Raw genomic sequence first — 15,761 nt, forward strand, 5'->3', positions numbered from 1 at the left:
GACTGACATCCCACGTGGCAGGCCACTTCCCCAGAAAACAAACCAAAAGAAAAAAAAAAAGAGGAAAAAAAAAAGGACTACAAGAGAACAACCACTACTTCATAGGAAAACTTTTACTGTTCACTGACTCCCACTATTCTGGTTTATTTATTTATTTTTTTTACACATAGATAATTCTTTTTACCTATTTACCATCACAGCGAGCTGTACAGTACATCAAATTCCATAATACCCTTCTAACCTGAACTTTTGATACATACACCTATGCTTTTCTTTTGCATTTTTATTTTTTGAAGTCCTCTTTTTTATTTAAGTTTAGTTTCGTCTAGTTTATTCCTTTTTTATTTTATCCTTTAATATTCATATAGAGTTAAGCTTCAAAGTATTGCCCTTTCCCCAATCAATAATACCCCTATAGATAAACCAATTTTTAATCCCCTTTATCTTAGGAAAGATGCGTCCTTTAACAAATATATCAAGATACATCCATGAAGAATCAACACAAACTTCCTCGCACACACAGAATTTATAAGAACTCTCCCATCTTCTTCTTCCACTAGTGTTTCTGTGTTTTTGTGATAGCATATATATCTTACACTTGGGGTTCTTTTTGATGAGGTTATTCCTTTATTTGCATATATATATTTTTTTTTCTGTTGTCATACACTTGTATCAGTCTTCTTCTCTCTTTTTGTTTGTCTATCTCATAAATCTTACCTTGAGGCCCATCTGGGCTGAAACTTCTCTTTCATCTGCCCTTTCTTTCCTGTCTCTCTCTCTCTCTCTCTTTCTTTTTCTTTTTCTTTTCTTTTGTCTCTCGTTTGGGTAGGGAATCCTGATTGCTCAGAACTGTTCCAGGGTGCACCTTGACTGCACCACAGATGATACATCCAGCTACATCTGTTCGTCATCTCCCACCAAAATGACTAGGAGGAGGAATGCCCAACAGAAGAAAAATACAGAGGATGGACCTTCTGCAACAGAGCTAACGGCTATCAACATAGACAATATGTCAGAAAGAGAATTCAGGCTAACAATTATCCAGGCAATAGCTAGGTTGGAGAAAGCCACGGATGACCAAACAGAATTGATTAGGGCTGACCTGAAAGCAACCAGAAGGATGTTCACAATGTTAGGGCGGAGCTTAAAGCTACCAGGGAGGAGGTTCACAATGCTCTCAATGAGTTCCAATCTAATCTAAACTCTCTCAAAGCTAGGGTACCTGAGACAGAAGATAGAATTAGTGATCTGGAAGACAAACAGATAGAGAGAAAGCATCAGGAGGAAGGCTGGAACAAACAGCATAGAAACCACGAACACAGAATCAGGGAAATAAATGATGCCATGAAGCGTTCCAACGTCAGAATTATTGGAATCCCTGAAGGGGAGGAGAAAGAAGGAAGTCTAGAAGATATAGTGGAACAAGTCCTTCATGAAAATTTTCCCAATCTCACGAATGGAACCAGCGTTCATGGACTAGAGGCCGAATGGTCTCCACCCAAGATTATACATTCCAAAAAAACATCACGACACCTGATAGTCAAATTGAGGAATTATAATTGTAGGTGTAATCTCTTGAAAGCCGCCAGGGCAAAGAGGCTCCTTACTTACAGAGGGAAGCCCATCAGAATAACGTCAGACCTGTCCACAGAGACCTGACAAGTCAGAAGAGGCTGGCAAGATATCTTCAGGCCACTAAATGAGAAGAACATGCAGCCAAGAATACTTTATCCAGCAAGACTGACATTCAAAATGGATGGAGAGATAAAGACTATTCAAGACCGGCAAGGCTTAAAAGACTATGCAACCACCAAGCCGACACTGCAGGAAATATTAAGGGGGGTTCTATAAAAGAGTAAAAATCCCAACAATAGCATTGGACAGAAATATAGAGACAGTCTACACAAAGAAAGACTTCAAAGGTAACTCGATGTCAGTAAAAACGTATCTATCAGTAATCACTCTCAATGTGAATGGCCTTAATGCACACATAAAATGGTACAGGGTTGCAGATTGGACAAAACGACAGGACCCATCCATATGTGGTCTACAAGAGACCCATTTTGAACCTAAAGATACACCCAGACTGAAAGGGAAGGGATGGAGAAGCATCTTTCATGCCAATGGGCCTCAACAGAAGGCTGTTACAGCGATTCTCAAATCAGATAAATTAGACTTCAAACTAAACACTTTAGTCAGAGATACAGAAGGACACTACATCATTCTTAATGGGACGTTCCACCAAGACGATCTAACAACTGTAAATATCTATGCTCCCAATATGGGAGGAGCCAATTACATAAGAAAACTGTTAATCAAGATAAATAGTCCTATTGATATGATTACACTAACAGTAGGAGATCTTAACACACTTCTCTCAGAAATAGGTCATCGAAGCAGAAAATCAGTAAAGAAACAAGAGCATCGAATGACACATTGGACCAGATGGACCTCATAGATATATACAAAACATTCCACCCTAAACAGCAGAATACTCATGCTTCTCAAGTGCACATGAAACTTTCTCCAGAATAGACCATAGACTGGGTCACAAATCAGGACTCAATTGATACCAAAAGACTGAGATTATTCCCTGCATATTCTCAGGTCACAATGCTTTGAAACCGGAGCTCAATCCCTGGGAAAAGTTCAGAAGGAACTCAAACACCTGGAAGCTAAAGACCACCTTGCTTCAGAATGCTTGGAAGAACCAGGAGATCAAAGAAGAACTGAAACAATTCATGAAAACCAATGAGAATGAAGACACTTCGGTCCAAAACCTATAGGATACGGAAAAGGCTGTCCTAAGGGAGAAATACATAGCCATCCAAGCCTCCCTCAAAAAAATTGGAAAATCCAGAATACACCAGCTATCTCTACACCTTAAAGAACTGGAGAATCAACAACAAATCAAACCAACTCCACACATAAGAAGGTAAATCATCAAGATTAGACCTGAGATCAATGAGGTAGAAACCAGAGATACAGTAGAATGTATCAATGAAACTAGAAGCTGGTTTTTTGAAAGAATTAATAAGATCGATAAACCATTGGCCACACTAATCCAAAAGAAAAGAGAGAAAGCCCAAATTCATAAAATTATGAATGAAAAGGGAGAGATCACAACTAACACCAAGGAAGTAGAAACAATCATCAGAAGTTATTATCAAGAGTTATATGCCAATAAGCTTAGCAACCTAGATGAAATGGATGCATTCCTGGAAAAATATAAACTACCAAAATTGAACCACGAAGAAATTGACAACCTGAATAGACCGATATCTAATAACGAGATTGAAGCAGTGATCAAAAACCTCCCAAAAAACAAGAGCCCAGGACCTGACGGATTCTCTGGGGAATTCTACCAAACTTTCAAAGAAGAAATAACACCTATTCTCCTGAAGCTGTTTCAAAAAATTGAAGCAGAAGGAAAACTTCCAGACTCTTTCTATGAAGCCAGCATTACCCTGATCCCCAAACCAGGCAAAGACCCCACCAAAAAGGAGAATTTTAGACCAATATCACTGATGAATATGGATGCTAAGATTCTCAACAAGATCCTAGCCAACAGGATCCAACAGCACATTAAAAAGATTATCCACCATGATCAGGTGGGATTCATCCCTGGGCTACAAGGATGGTTCAACATTCGCAAATCAATCAATGTGATACAACAAATTAATATGAGAAGAGAAAAGAACCACATGGTCCTCTCAATTGATGCAGAAAAAGCATTTGACAAAATCCAGCATCCGTTCCTGATTAAAACGCTTCAAAGTACAGGGATAGAGGGAACATTCCTGAACCTCATCAAATCTATCTATGAAAGACCCAAAGCAAATATCATCCTCAATGGGAAAAAGCTTGCAGCCTTCCCGTTGAATCAGGAACAAGACAAGGATGCCCACTTTCACCACTCTTTTTCAACATAGTATTGGAATTCCTAGCAACAGCAATCAGACAACAAAGAGAAATAAAAGGTATCCAAATTGGTAATGAAGAAGTCAAACTCTCTCTCTTCGCAGATGACATGATTCTTTATATGGAAGACCCAAAAGACTCCACCCCCAAACTACTAGAACTCATACAGCAATTCAGCAACATGGCAGGATACAAAGTCAATGTGCAGAAATCAGTGGCTTTCGTATACACTAACAATGAAAACACAGAAAGGGAAATTAGAGAATCGATTCCATTTACTATAGCACCAAGAACCATAAAATACCAGGGAATAAACCTAACCAAAAAGGTGAAGGACCTGTACTCGAGGAACTACAGAACACTCATGAAAGAAATTGAAAAAGACACAAAAAGATGGAAGACCATTCCATGCTCTTGGATCGGAAGAATCAACATTGTTAAAATGTCTATACTGCCTAGAGCAATATATACTTTTAATGCCATTCCGATCAAAATTCCACCGGTATTCTTCAAAGAGCTGGAGCAAATAATTCTAAAATTTGTATGGAATCAGAAGAGGCCCCAAATCGCTAAGGAAATGTTGAAAAACAAAAATAAAACTGGCGGCATCACGTTACCTGATTTCAAGCCTTATTACAAAGCTGTGATCACCAAGACAGCATGGTACTGGCATAAAAACAGACACATAGACCAGTGGAACAGAGTAGAGAGCCCAGATATGGACCCTCAACTCTACGGTCAATTAATCTTCGACAAAACAGGAAAAAATATACAGTGGGAAAAAAGGCAGTCTCTTCAATAAATGGTGCTGGGAAAACTGGACAGCTATATGTAGAAGAATGAAACTCGATCATTCTCTTACACCGTACACAAAGATAAACTCAAAATGGATTAAAGACCTCAACGTGAGACAGGAATCCATCAGAATCCTAGAGGAGAACATAGGCAGTAATCTCTTCGATATCAGCCACAGCAACTTCTTTCAAGATATGTCTCCAAAAGCAAAGGGAACTAAAGCGAAAATGCACTTTTGGGACTTCATCAAGATCAAAAGCTTCGGCACAGCAAAGGAAACAGTCAACAAAACAAAGAGGCAACCCACGGAATGGGAGAAGATGTTTGCAAATGACAGTACAGACAAAAGGTTGATATCCAGGATCTATAATGAACTTCTCAAACTCAACACACATGAAACAGACAATCATATCAAAAAATGGGCAGAAGATATGAACAGACACTTCTCCAGTCAAGACATACAAATGGCTATCAGACACATGAAAAAATGTTCATCCTCACTAGCCCTCAGGGAGATTCAAATTAAAACCACATTGAGATATCATCTTACACCAGTTAAAATGGCCAAAATTAACAAAATAGGAAACAGCATGTGTTGGAGAGGATGTGGAGAAAGGGGAACCCTCTTACACTGTTGGTGGGAATGCAAGTTGGTGCAGCCACTTTGGAGAACAGTGTGGAGATTCCTCAAGAAATTAAAAATAGAACTTCCCTATTACCCTGCAATTGCACTCCTGGGTATTTACCCAAAGATACAGATGTTGTGAAAAGAAGGGCCATCTGTACCCCAATGTTTATAGCAGCAATGGCCACGGTCGCCAAACTATGGATAGAACCAAGATGCCCTTCAACAGACGAATGGATAAGGAAGATGTGGTCCATATACACTATGGAGTATTGTGCCTCCATCAGAAAGGATGAATACCCAACTTTTGTAGCAACATGGATGGGACTGGAAGAGATTTTGCTGAGTGAAGTAAGTCAAGCAGAGAGAGTCAATTATCATATGGTTTCACTTATTTGTGGAGCATAACAAATATCATGCAGGATAATGGGTGTTAGAGAGGAGAAGGGAGTTGGGGTAAATTGGAAGGGGAGGTGAATCATAAGAGACTATGGACTCTGAAAAACAATCTGAGGGGTTTGAAGTGGCAGGGGTGAGGGAGGTTGGGGTACCAGGTGGTGGGTATTATAGAGGGCACAGATTGCATGGAGCACTGGGTGTGGTGAAAAAATAATGAATACTGTTTTTCTGAAAATAAATAAATTGAAAAAAAATTAAAAATAAATTTAAAAAAAAATAATTACTTTAAATGTGAATGGCCTAAGGGCACCTGGTGGCTCAGTCAGTTAAGTTGATCCCAGGGTCCTAGGATCAAGCCCCACACCAGCTCCCTGCTCAATAGGGAGCCTGCTTCTCCTATCCCCAACTCCCTGCTTATGTCCTCTCTCCCCATCTCTGTCTATCTCTCTCAAATAAATAAATTTTTTAAAATATGAATGGCTTAAATGCTCCAATCTAAAGACACAGAATGGGGATTCCTGGGTGGCTCAGTTGGTTGGACGACTGCCTTCGGCTCAGGTCATGATCCTGGAGTCCTGGGATCGAGTCCCACATCGGACTCCCAGCTCCATGGGGAGTCTGCTTCTCTCTCTGACCTTCTCCTCGTTCATGCTCTCTCTCACTGTCTCTCTCTCAAGTAAATAAATAAAATCTTTAAAAAAATAAATAAATAAAAAATAAAGACACAGAATGGTGGAATGGTTAAAAAAAAATACTCATCTAGGGCGCCTGGGTGGCTCAGTGGGTTAAGCCGCTGCCTTCGGCTCAGGTCATGATCTCGGGGTCCTGGGATCGAGTCCCGCATCGGGCTCTCTGCTCAGCAGGGAGCCTGCTTCCCTCTCTCACTCTCTGCCTGCCTCTCTGCCTACTTGTGATCTCTGTCTGTCAAATAAATAAATAAAATCTTTAAAAAAAAAAAAATACTCATCTATATACAGTCCACCAAAGACTCACTTCAGGCCTAAAGATGCATACAGACTAAAAGTAAAAGGATGGAAAACACTCACCATGCAAATGGAAGTGGGGGCGGAGGGGGGGATGCCAAGGTAACACTACTTTTAACAAACAAAATTACTTTAAAACAGACTGTAACAAGAAACAAACAAGAGTACTATATAATGATAAAGGGCTTAATCCAACAAGAGGATGTAACAATTTTAAATATCTATACTCAACACTGGAGCACCTAAATGCATAAAACAAACATTAACAGACATGGAAACTGATGGCAATACTACAATAGTAGGGGACTTTAACATTCCATTTACATCAATAGATAGATCATCCAGACAGAAAATCAATGAGGAAACAATGTCTTTAAATGATACATTGGACCAGATGGACCTAATAGATATATACAGAACATTCCATCCAGAAAGAACAGAATACACATTCTTTTCAAGTGTACATGGAATATTCTCCAGAATAGATCACATATTAGCCCATAAAACAAGCCTCAATAAATTTAAGAAGTTTGAAATCATACCATGCATCTTTTCTGACCACAATGGGATGAAGCTAGAACTATATCAGAAGAAGAAAACCACAAATACGTGGAGACTGAGTAACATGATTCTAAAAAAACAATGGGCCAATGAAGCAATCAAAGAAGAAATAACAAAATACATACAGACAAATGGAAATGAAAACACAGCGGTCCAAAATCTCTGGAACACAGTGAAAGCAGTACAAAGAGGGAAGTATATAGCAATACAAGCTTACCACACACACACACACACACACACACACACACACACACACACACCAGAAAAAGACTCAAATAAACAATTTAACCTTATGCCTAAAGGAAGTAGAAAAAGAAGAACAAAGCCCAAAGTGAGTAGAAGAAAGGAAATAATAAATATCAGAGCAAAAATAAATTATATAGAGACTGAAAAACAACAGAAAAAAAATCAGTAAAACCAAGATCTGGTTCTTCAAAAAGATACTCAAAATTGGGAATTCTGGAGGAGTAGGAGACCTTAGTTTTGTTTGGTCCCAGCAATTCAGCTAGACAGTTAACAAACCATTCCAAACACCTGTAAACTCAACTGGAGACCTAAGAAAATAATTGTTGCAATTCTACAAATAGAAAAGCAACAACTCTCTGCAAGAATGACAAGATAGAAAAACTAACCTCAAAAAGGAGAACAAGAGGTAGTACCACCCACCAGGGACCTAATCAGCAGAGAATAAGTAAGATGTCAGAACTAGAGTTCAGGATAATGATTATAAATATACTAGCCAGTCTTGCAGAATCACAGAAGACATTAGAGTATCCCTTTCTGGAGAAATAGAACTAAAATTGAATTAAGTTAAAATCAAAAAGGCTACTAATGAGATGCAATAAAAAAAAATGGAGGCTCTAACTGCTAGGATAAATGAGGCAGAAGAATTAGTGATATAGAAGACCAAATGATGGAGAATAAAGTAGCTAAGAAAGAAAGAGATAAATAACTACTGAATCACGAGGGGAGAATTCGAAAGATAAGTGATACCATAAAGTGAAGCAATAGTAAAATAATTGGGATCCCAGAAAGTGAAAGTGGGGGGTACAGAAGGTATATTGGAGCAAATTATAGTACAGAACTTCCCTAATCTGAGGAAGGAAACAGGCATTCAAGTCCAGGAGGCACAGAGAAACCCCTTCAAAATCAATAAAAACAGGGCAACACTTCAGCATATAATAGTAAAGCTTGCAAATCTGAGACAAAGAGAAAATCCCGAAAGCAAATCAGGACAAGAGGTCCATACCTGTAAGGGTAGAAACATTAGACTGGGAGAAGACCTATCCACAAAGACCCAGGACACCAGAAAGGACTGACACGATATATTCAGGGTACTAAATGAGAAAAATATGCATCCAATAATACTTTATCCAGCAAGGATGTCATTCAAAATAGGAGAGATAAGGAGCTTTCAGGAGAAACAGAGATTAAAAGAATTTAGGATCACTAAACCAGCCTTGCAAGAAATAATAAAGGGGATCCTTTAAGCAAAGAGAGAGCTCAAAAGTAACATACACCAGAAAGGAACAAAGATAATATACAGAAATAGTCACTTTACAGGTAAAATAATGACACTAAATTCATATCTTTCAGTAGTTACTCTGACTATAAATGGGCTTATCTTTTTTCATATGTCTATTGACCATTTGTATGTCTTCCTGGAGAAATGTCTGTTCAGCGTTCTGCCCATTTCTTGATGGATTATTTGTTCTTTGGGTGTTGAGTATGATAAGTTCTTTGCAGATCTTAGATACTAGCTCTTTATCAGATATGTTATTTGCAAACATCTATATTAATTAATTTTAAGAAAATATAAGAACCATATGATTCTCTTTTGATGCAGAAAAAGCATTTGACAAAGTACAGCATCTTTCTTGGACCACATCTTCCTTATCCATTCGTCCATTGAAGGGCATCTTGGTTCTTTCCAAAGTTTGGCAACCATGGCCATTGCTGCTATGAACCTTGGGGTACAGATGGCCCTTCTTTTCACTACATCTGTATCTTTGGGTAAATACCCAGTAGAGCAATTGCAGGGTCATAGGGAAGCTCTATTTTTAATTTCTTAAGGAATCTCCACACTGTTCTCCAAAGTGGCTGCACCAACTTTCATTCCCACCAACAGTGTAAGAGGGTTCCTCTTTCTCCACATCCTCTCCAACACATGTTGTTTCCTGTCTTGCTAATTTTGGCCATTCTAACCTATAACACAAGATTACAACAAAATCATCTCACTCTAGAAGGTGAGGGACCAAGTCTTTCTTACTCAGGGCAAGTCATTTGTTCTTCTTTCTATAATCTCCTGCCCTAGGTTTTTTACCTGGATAAGTCTGCTCCTCTTTAGGACTCAGTCCAATCATCACTTCTTGTAGGAATATTTCTTCCTCACCTGCCGCAACTGCGCTAACTCCAGACTGGACTGGCTGTCCCTTCCACCCTTTCCAATAGTGTATTGTGTATAAGAAGTACTGTGCACTTTCTACATCTTCTTGAAATGGTCTGTTGAGGGTCTACCTACTCATCTTGACCCTGAGCTCCAAAAGGGCAAAGCCCATGTCTTTTTCAGAGACTTAACAGTGCTGGTCGTGGAGTGGGTTTTCAATACATGTACACTGACTTATTTTACTCAACTTAACTATCAATAGTTACTAGTCATTGCTAATTTATTCTAATGAGGTTTTTTGATGATTCAGTCATCCAGATTTATTTTATTGGTTAGAGTTCTAAGAAAATATCTAAACTAGCAAATTTTGTCACTGTTCTAATTAATCAAGTACCTAAATAGATATGATATTAAAAGAATGTACTCAAAGTAAGGCAGATCATTAAATGGGATCTGGCGGCTTGAAAGTGGTGGAGCTACACTGACCAGAATAAACTATGAGTCTGTTAATAGTGAGTTGAGATTCCATTCTTCACTCTTCAGAGCCAAGTTGTGAGATCCTGGGTAAATCCAATGTACATATGACCCAAAGGGTTTCAGAAGTAGTAATACAAAATGAAAGCATGAAATGATACAAAAGCATTGTAAATGACAAACTCCTTTTGGAGAAAAGTAGCTAAAGACATTTACCTGGTCCTGGCTACAGACTTCTCCAGGTACACAGCCACATTTTTCAGGCTCGTGCCAAAGAGCAGTGATGGGTGGAGTAGGAGAATGACTCACCACTACCAGGACAGCCAACCAACGAAAATTCTGTGCCAAGAGTGAACAAATCATCTACTGGGAAGTGATGCAGAAATTCAAGAGCCAGAAGAGTTTAATTGAGCTAGGACTCAAACTAGAACATCCAAGCAGACAGAAAGCCAGAGGAAAAAAGTGTAGGTCAAAACTGGGCAGTTAGAGATGAGATCAAGATATATAAGAAGTTAAGACCAGTATAGAAACCGAACTTAACACAGCCCAGCAGAACCATGCCGAATAACAAGCAAAGATGCCTAAACCTTTAAAATCTAAAAAGTAGAGTTACATAATACAGCTTTTACTTGAACTCTAAAAGTAGCCCTAAATTTTTTAACAAGTATGGCTAATGGAAAAGAATCCTTCTTTTTTTTTCTTTTTTGAGAGCCAAAAAACAAAACAAAACAAAACAAAAAGCCAAAACTAATGTAATGATAGATGAAAACAAAACCTTGAAGATCAAATTATGTCATATCATGAAGAATTACCATCTGTCCCACATTTTTCTATGAACCAAGGGAGGAAAAAAAAATCCACTGTTTAGCATTAAACAAGCAACTTAGAAGGCAATAAAACTCAAAGTAGTCCCTTCTTTTTGAGAAAATAACTTTGTAGGTTGGTTGGTTGGTTTTAATTTCCCAGCACTGTGTCTCACACATAGTGGAGACACTCAATGCATAATTGACAAATACAGGAAGAACAATTTTCTGTATCTAGCCTATATAGCATTCCTTTGTCCTAATTCCTCAGTGAAATAATTCCTTTCTAGCCTGAAATTCATTCAAAACTACGCAATGACTTTTTTTAATTAATTTATTATTTTCAGAAAAACAGTATTCATTATTTTTTCACCACACCCAGTGCTCCATGCAATCCGTTCAATCTGAAAGTTCCATATAAAAATAACCAGGGCAGAAAGACTGGACCCTATGAAATTTGTTTCTAAAATAACTCAATAGAAAAAGAAATGTTTCATGGGGGTATTCTTTATGCTTCAATCTTCAGTGATGTTTCCTTCAGTTTCAGAACATACATCTGCAATGTTTGCACCATGGACACATTGCTGCTTCAGAACATCTTACTGTATCATTCTGTACTCCAAAGTCAACATGAGCTGGATTACTTGTACAAATAACAGTTACAACAGGACTACAGTAATTAGAAAGCTTCTGGTTTGTAATTTATAGTTCATTTCAGTTCTTTCATAGTCAGTGAGCACATAAAATGAAAATGATTTCACATTTGACTGGTTGGTTGGTTGGTTTTTAATTAATTAGAATAACACAGGAGAGTGATATATGGATAAACTAAGAGGTATATAAGTGGTCTGCATTTGTTCATCAACACATTTTACAATCAATATAGCTCTGGCAGGAAAACCACTCTGCAGTGAAAACTAATTATTGTTTAGAATATTTCTTTCAAAAAGTGAAGGACAATCAGAACTTACCCTTTCAATCAGCTTTTCTACAGATCGTCCTGAAAATTTATTCTTTAAAAAATAACACAAAACAAACTCACTCAACATAATGAGAAAAAAAAAATGTTGGAGATTTAGACCTCGGAAGAGGTAAAAAGCAAATTATTTTCATGGCAAGCCTTTGCTTATGTGTTTAAGAAGCAATAATTTCTAAGAATATTTGTGGAGAAACCTTACTCTTATACATCAATCAGCAATCAGCATTCTGGGAACTTTTACTTCCAGCCAAGTTGGAGTAACAGGGACAGCTTTACCCTTCTACCTTAAATAATAAGAAGACCAAACAAAATATATGGAAAAAAAAAGTTCTCAGACATTGGACAAGAAGCAACATGAGATTTGATCCCTGGGAAAATAAAAACCATTGAGATGACTCCTGCTTATCACCTAGAAGAATTTCTAATCTGCAACACAGAGCATGGGTGACCCAAACAGAGATCAGTGGTATCACTCAGTTAATAACACAGAGATCATAGAACAGGGAAGCCAAGAAAGCTAGAAGGCATAGAAAAGAATACTAAAGAATAGAGAACAGCACAGAGAGTGCAGAGGGGTCCCCCCATTCCAATCTTGAAAGATATAATATGACTATCCTGGCATTCATGAGAAGAAACTGCCAAGGCCAAGCAAAGAACTAATAAACAGAATCAAACAATTCCCTGAAGTTACACAAGGCTGGGAATATTTTATGTTCCCTCCATTCTGGTTGGAGGCTGTCTAATCCAATTTGGAGGTTGAAAGATGTCCTAATATTCAAGATATTGGGTAGTCCTCAGAAAGGTTAGCACCCTAGTAGTGAGACCAAATTAGCCCTAGACAAAATACTACTCAAGATCTGCCCTAACAAAGATTAAAAGCAAGTCTCCAAAAGTCAAACTGATTTAAGCAACTTAACTACATACCAGAACATTCGGAAACACCTCTGAAAGGAATGTGACCAAATCTAAATAATTCCAGATAATCTAAAATTCCAGAAGTCTGGTACCCAATCAAAAAATGCCAGTTGTGGGGCGCCTCGTGGCTCAATGGGTTAAATAAAGCCTCTGCCTTTGGCTCAGGTCATGATCCCAGGGTCCTGAGATGGAGACCCGCATTGAGCTCTCTGCTTGGCATGGAGCCTGCTTCCCCCTCTTTCTCTGCCTGTCTCTCTGCCTACTTGTGACCTCTGTTTGTCAAATAAATACACAAAATCTTTTTTCAAAATGCCAGTTTTATGTGACCCACAACCAGAATAAAAATCAAACAGGAACAGATCCAGAAATTGTAGAGTTCGAATTAGCAGAAAAGGGCATTAAAACAATTATAACTACGATTTTTATGTTTGAGAGGGAGAAGAAAACACAAACATGAGGAGGATAAAAATGGGAGATTTTTTTAAAAACCCAATGAGGCTTCTAGAGATGAAAAATACATCAAAGGAAAAACATATCAACATGTTCAAGGAAATTCATCATGGGGCAAAATATATAAAAATGTGATCACCACACATTAGCCATTTATGAAGGTTGTTATGTAGGTAGCTGCTATCAAGGCTCTCTAATCAGACAACATAATGGTCTTCTGTATAATAGGATTGTTTCCCAAATTTTCTTCACATTCATATTTCCTTCATATTCTCAGATTTCAGGAAGCTTCTTTCATCTTAGGACACATAATGATGTTTGCCAACTGACAACCTCACCTTCCATATTCTTGCAGGGTTTAGGAGCCATTATAGAGGATCAGGAGAAGAGAAATAGATATTTGCCTTGTACCATGAGGTCAGAAATGACCTTGTGTCTACCAGGATTCTTTCCAGCCCTTATCTCACTTGGCTTTCTGAGGAGTAAGCTACTGATGGTTATTTGTTCCTTGAAACTCTCTCTATCCAGGGTTTTTCACCCTCATTTCTCTTGCTATGTCCTCTTTTTTTTCTAACCTCTCCCTGTCAGTCTCCCTCACTGATGCCCAGGGAAATGATTAAAACTAAGAAAGCTTAAACTTCAAGGACCCTAGCAATGTGGTCCCAGTCAGACATTTATATAGAGTGTACAAAAATGTGTGAAAGTAGGATATATATTTCTAATCATCAGTTGAGTAAAATTTTAATGGATGATTCATTTCTCAGCAACACCTAATCTAGAGGGAAGTTCTCCCCCATTGAAACTCTTTAATGAATAAAGAAGATGCAATGGATAAATAGATTGATAAATAGATATAGATACAAAGATATAGATATATGTGTGTGTAATGGAATATTATTCAGCCATAAAAAAGAATGATCAGACACAGAGCCAAATATGTGTGTGTGTGTGTGTGTGTGTGTGTGTGTGTATGTATGTATGTATAGTCACTGCCAGAATGATATAAGGTTTATGATCTGTTTTGTTGCCTCTTCTCTGAAAGGGATCAGACCCTTGGAAAGGTAATTTGTTTCTATAGCACTCTGCATATTATAAAAAAAAGCTATAAAACATGTACCATAGTTTTTAATAGTTAAATATATGTATGTATATATACATATGAATTTATTTTATATAGAATATATATATATATATAAAATCTCCAATAAGCTTAGAACTGGTTGTCATATATACTTAATCTTAGAGATAAAGTATTGTTGGTAATTAATGGTAGAATATGGCTGACAGGTTAGCTAGGTATTTTTTGAATTCCCAAAAAGTAAACTAACTGGTTTGACCTCATTAAAAAAATGATTTAAACGAGGTTTTGAGTGATGTGTCCTTAATAATTCTAGACTCTACAAATTATTCAGTAACTCTATGATATAGTCACATATTACTCAAAAACATTGATTTGGGGGGTGCTGTGGGAGGAAAGTAGAATGCTTAAAAGAGGTAATAGCATGCTGTGGCCCAGTAGGAACCTTTGGGGAATTAAAAGAACTACCTTAGCTCAGTTTCATTTTTAATTGGTCAGGTTGCTGCAGTAACCAAAATTTTAGTGACTTAACAACAAAAGTTAAGACTCTTATTCGGAGTCCATCACCAGTCCAGGATGCTCTCCAGGGCAGCTGTCCTCCATGTGTTGGCTGGGCATTCCTGACTGCTTCAGTGTAATGGCATCTCCACGTCAACATGTGCCTCGGTGACTGCCAAAGTGAAGGAAAGAGAGCACAGAGAAGCACACCCAGCTTTTGAGTGCTTCCACCCAGATGTTCTCTCTCTTCCAGTTTCATTGGCAACAGCAGGTCACATGACCATACCTGGCTTCATAGGGACAGAAAACCATGCTTTGGCCAGAGGGAAAGGTAAGAATCAGATGCCAGTCTACATGTAGAACTGCAAACTTAACACTGACACCATGATTCCACAAAGTGTCTTCAATGTAGGAAGTGTAACTGAAACTAAGTGTAACTGAAACTAATTTTGTGTCGTTAAAGCAAGGAAGATGATATATCCATTTTTTTTTTCACTGTAACTCTCAGCAGTATGTTGTGTTAGGTAACTGTCCATGAGAAGAAGGTAGTATTTTAGTCATTTTTAATGTTTTTGTTAAATGGGCTCCAGATTACAGAAGCCACCACCTTTATTCGTTCTGAAATACAGCACATAAATTCACAAGACATGTGCCTAAAGTCACAACCTAGTAGTCACACCTGAGTGTCAATTCTCCCTCTGCTTTTCAGGACCAGCACCAGACAGAGATTGGATTAACTTTGGAGGACTGCTATTCCAATAAACCAGGGACAACATGCCCATCTTGTAAGATTGACATGATAAGCAAACTAAATAATAAAGATTTAAATGTTGTTAAATCTCTAAAGCAAAATGAAAAGTAATACATTATTTAAAATTTGCATAATTTGGGATG

This window comes from Mustela erminea, chromosome 10 (genome assembly GCF_009829155.1).
Source record: "Mustela erminea isolate mMusErm1 chromosome 10, mMusErm1.Pri, whole genome shotgun sequence".
Lineage (NCBI taxonomy): Eukaryota > Metazoa > Chordata > Mammalia > Carnivora > Mustelidae > Mustela > Mustela erminea.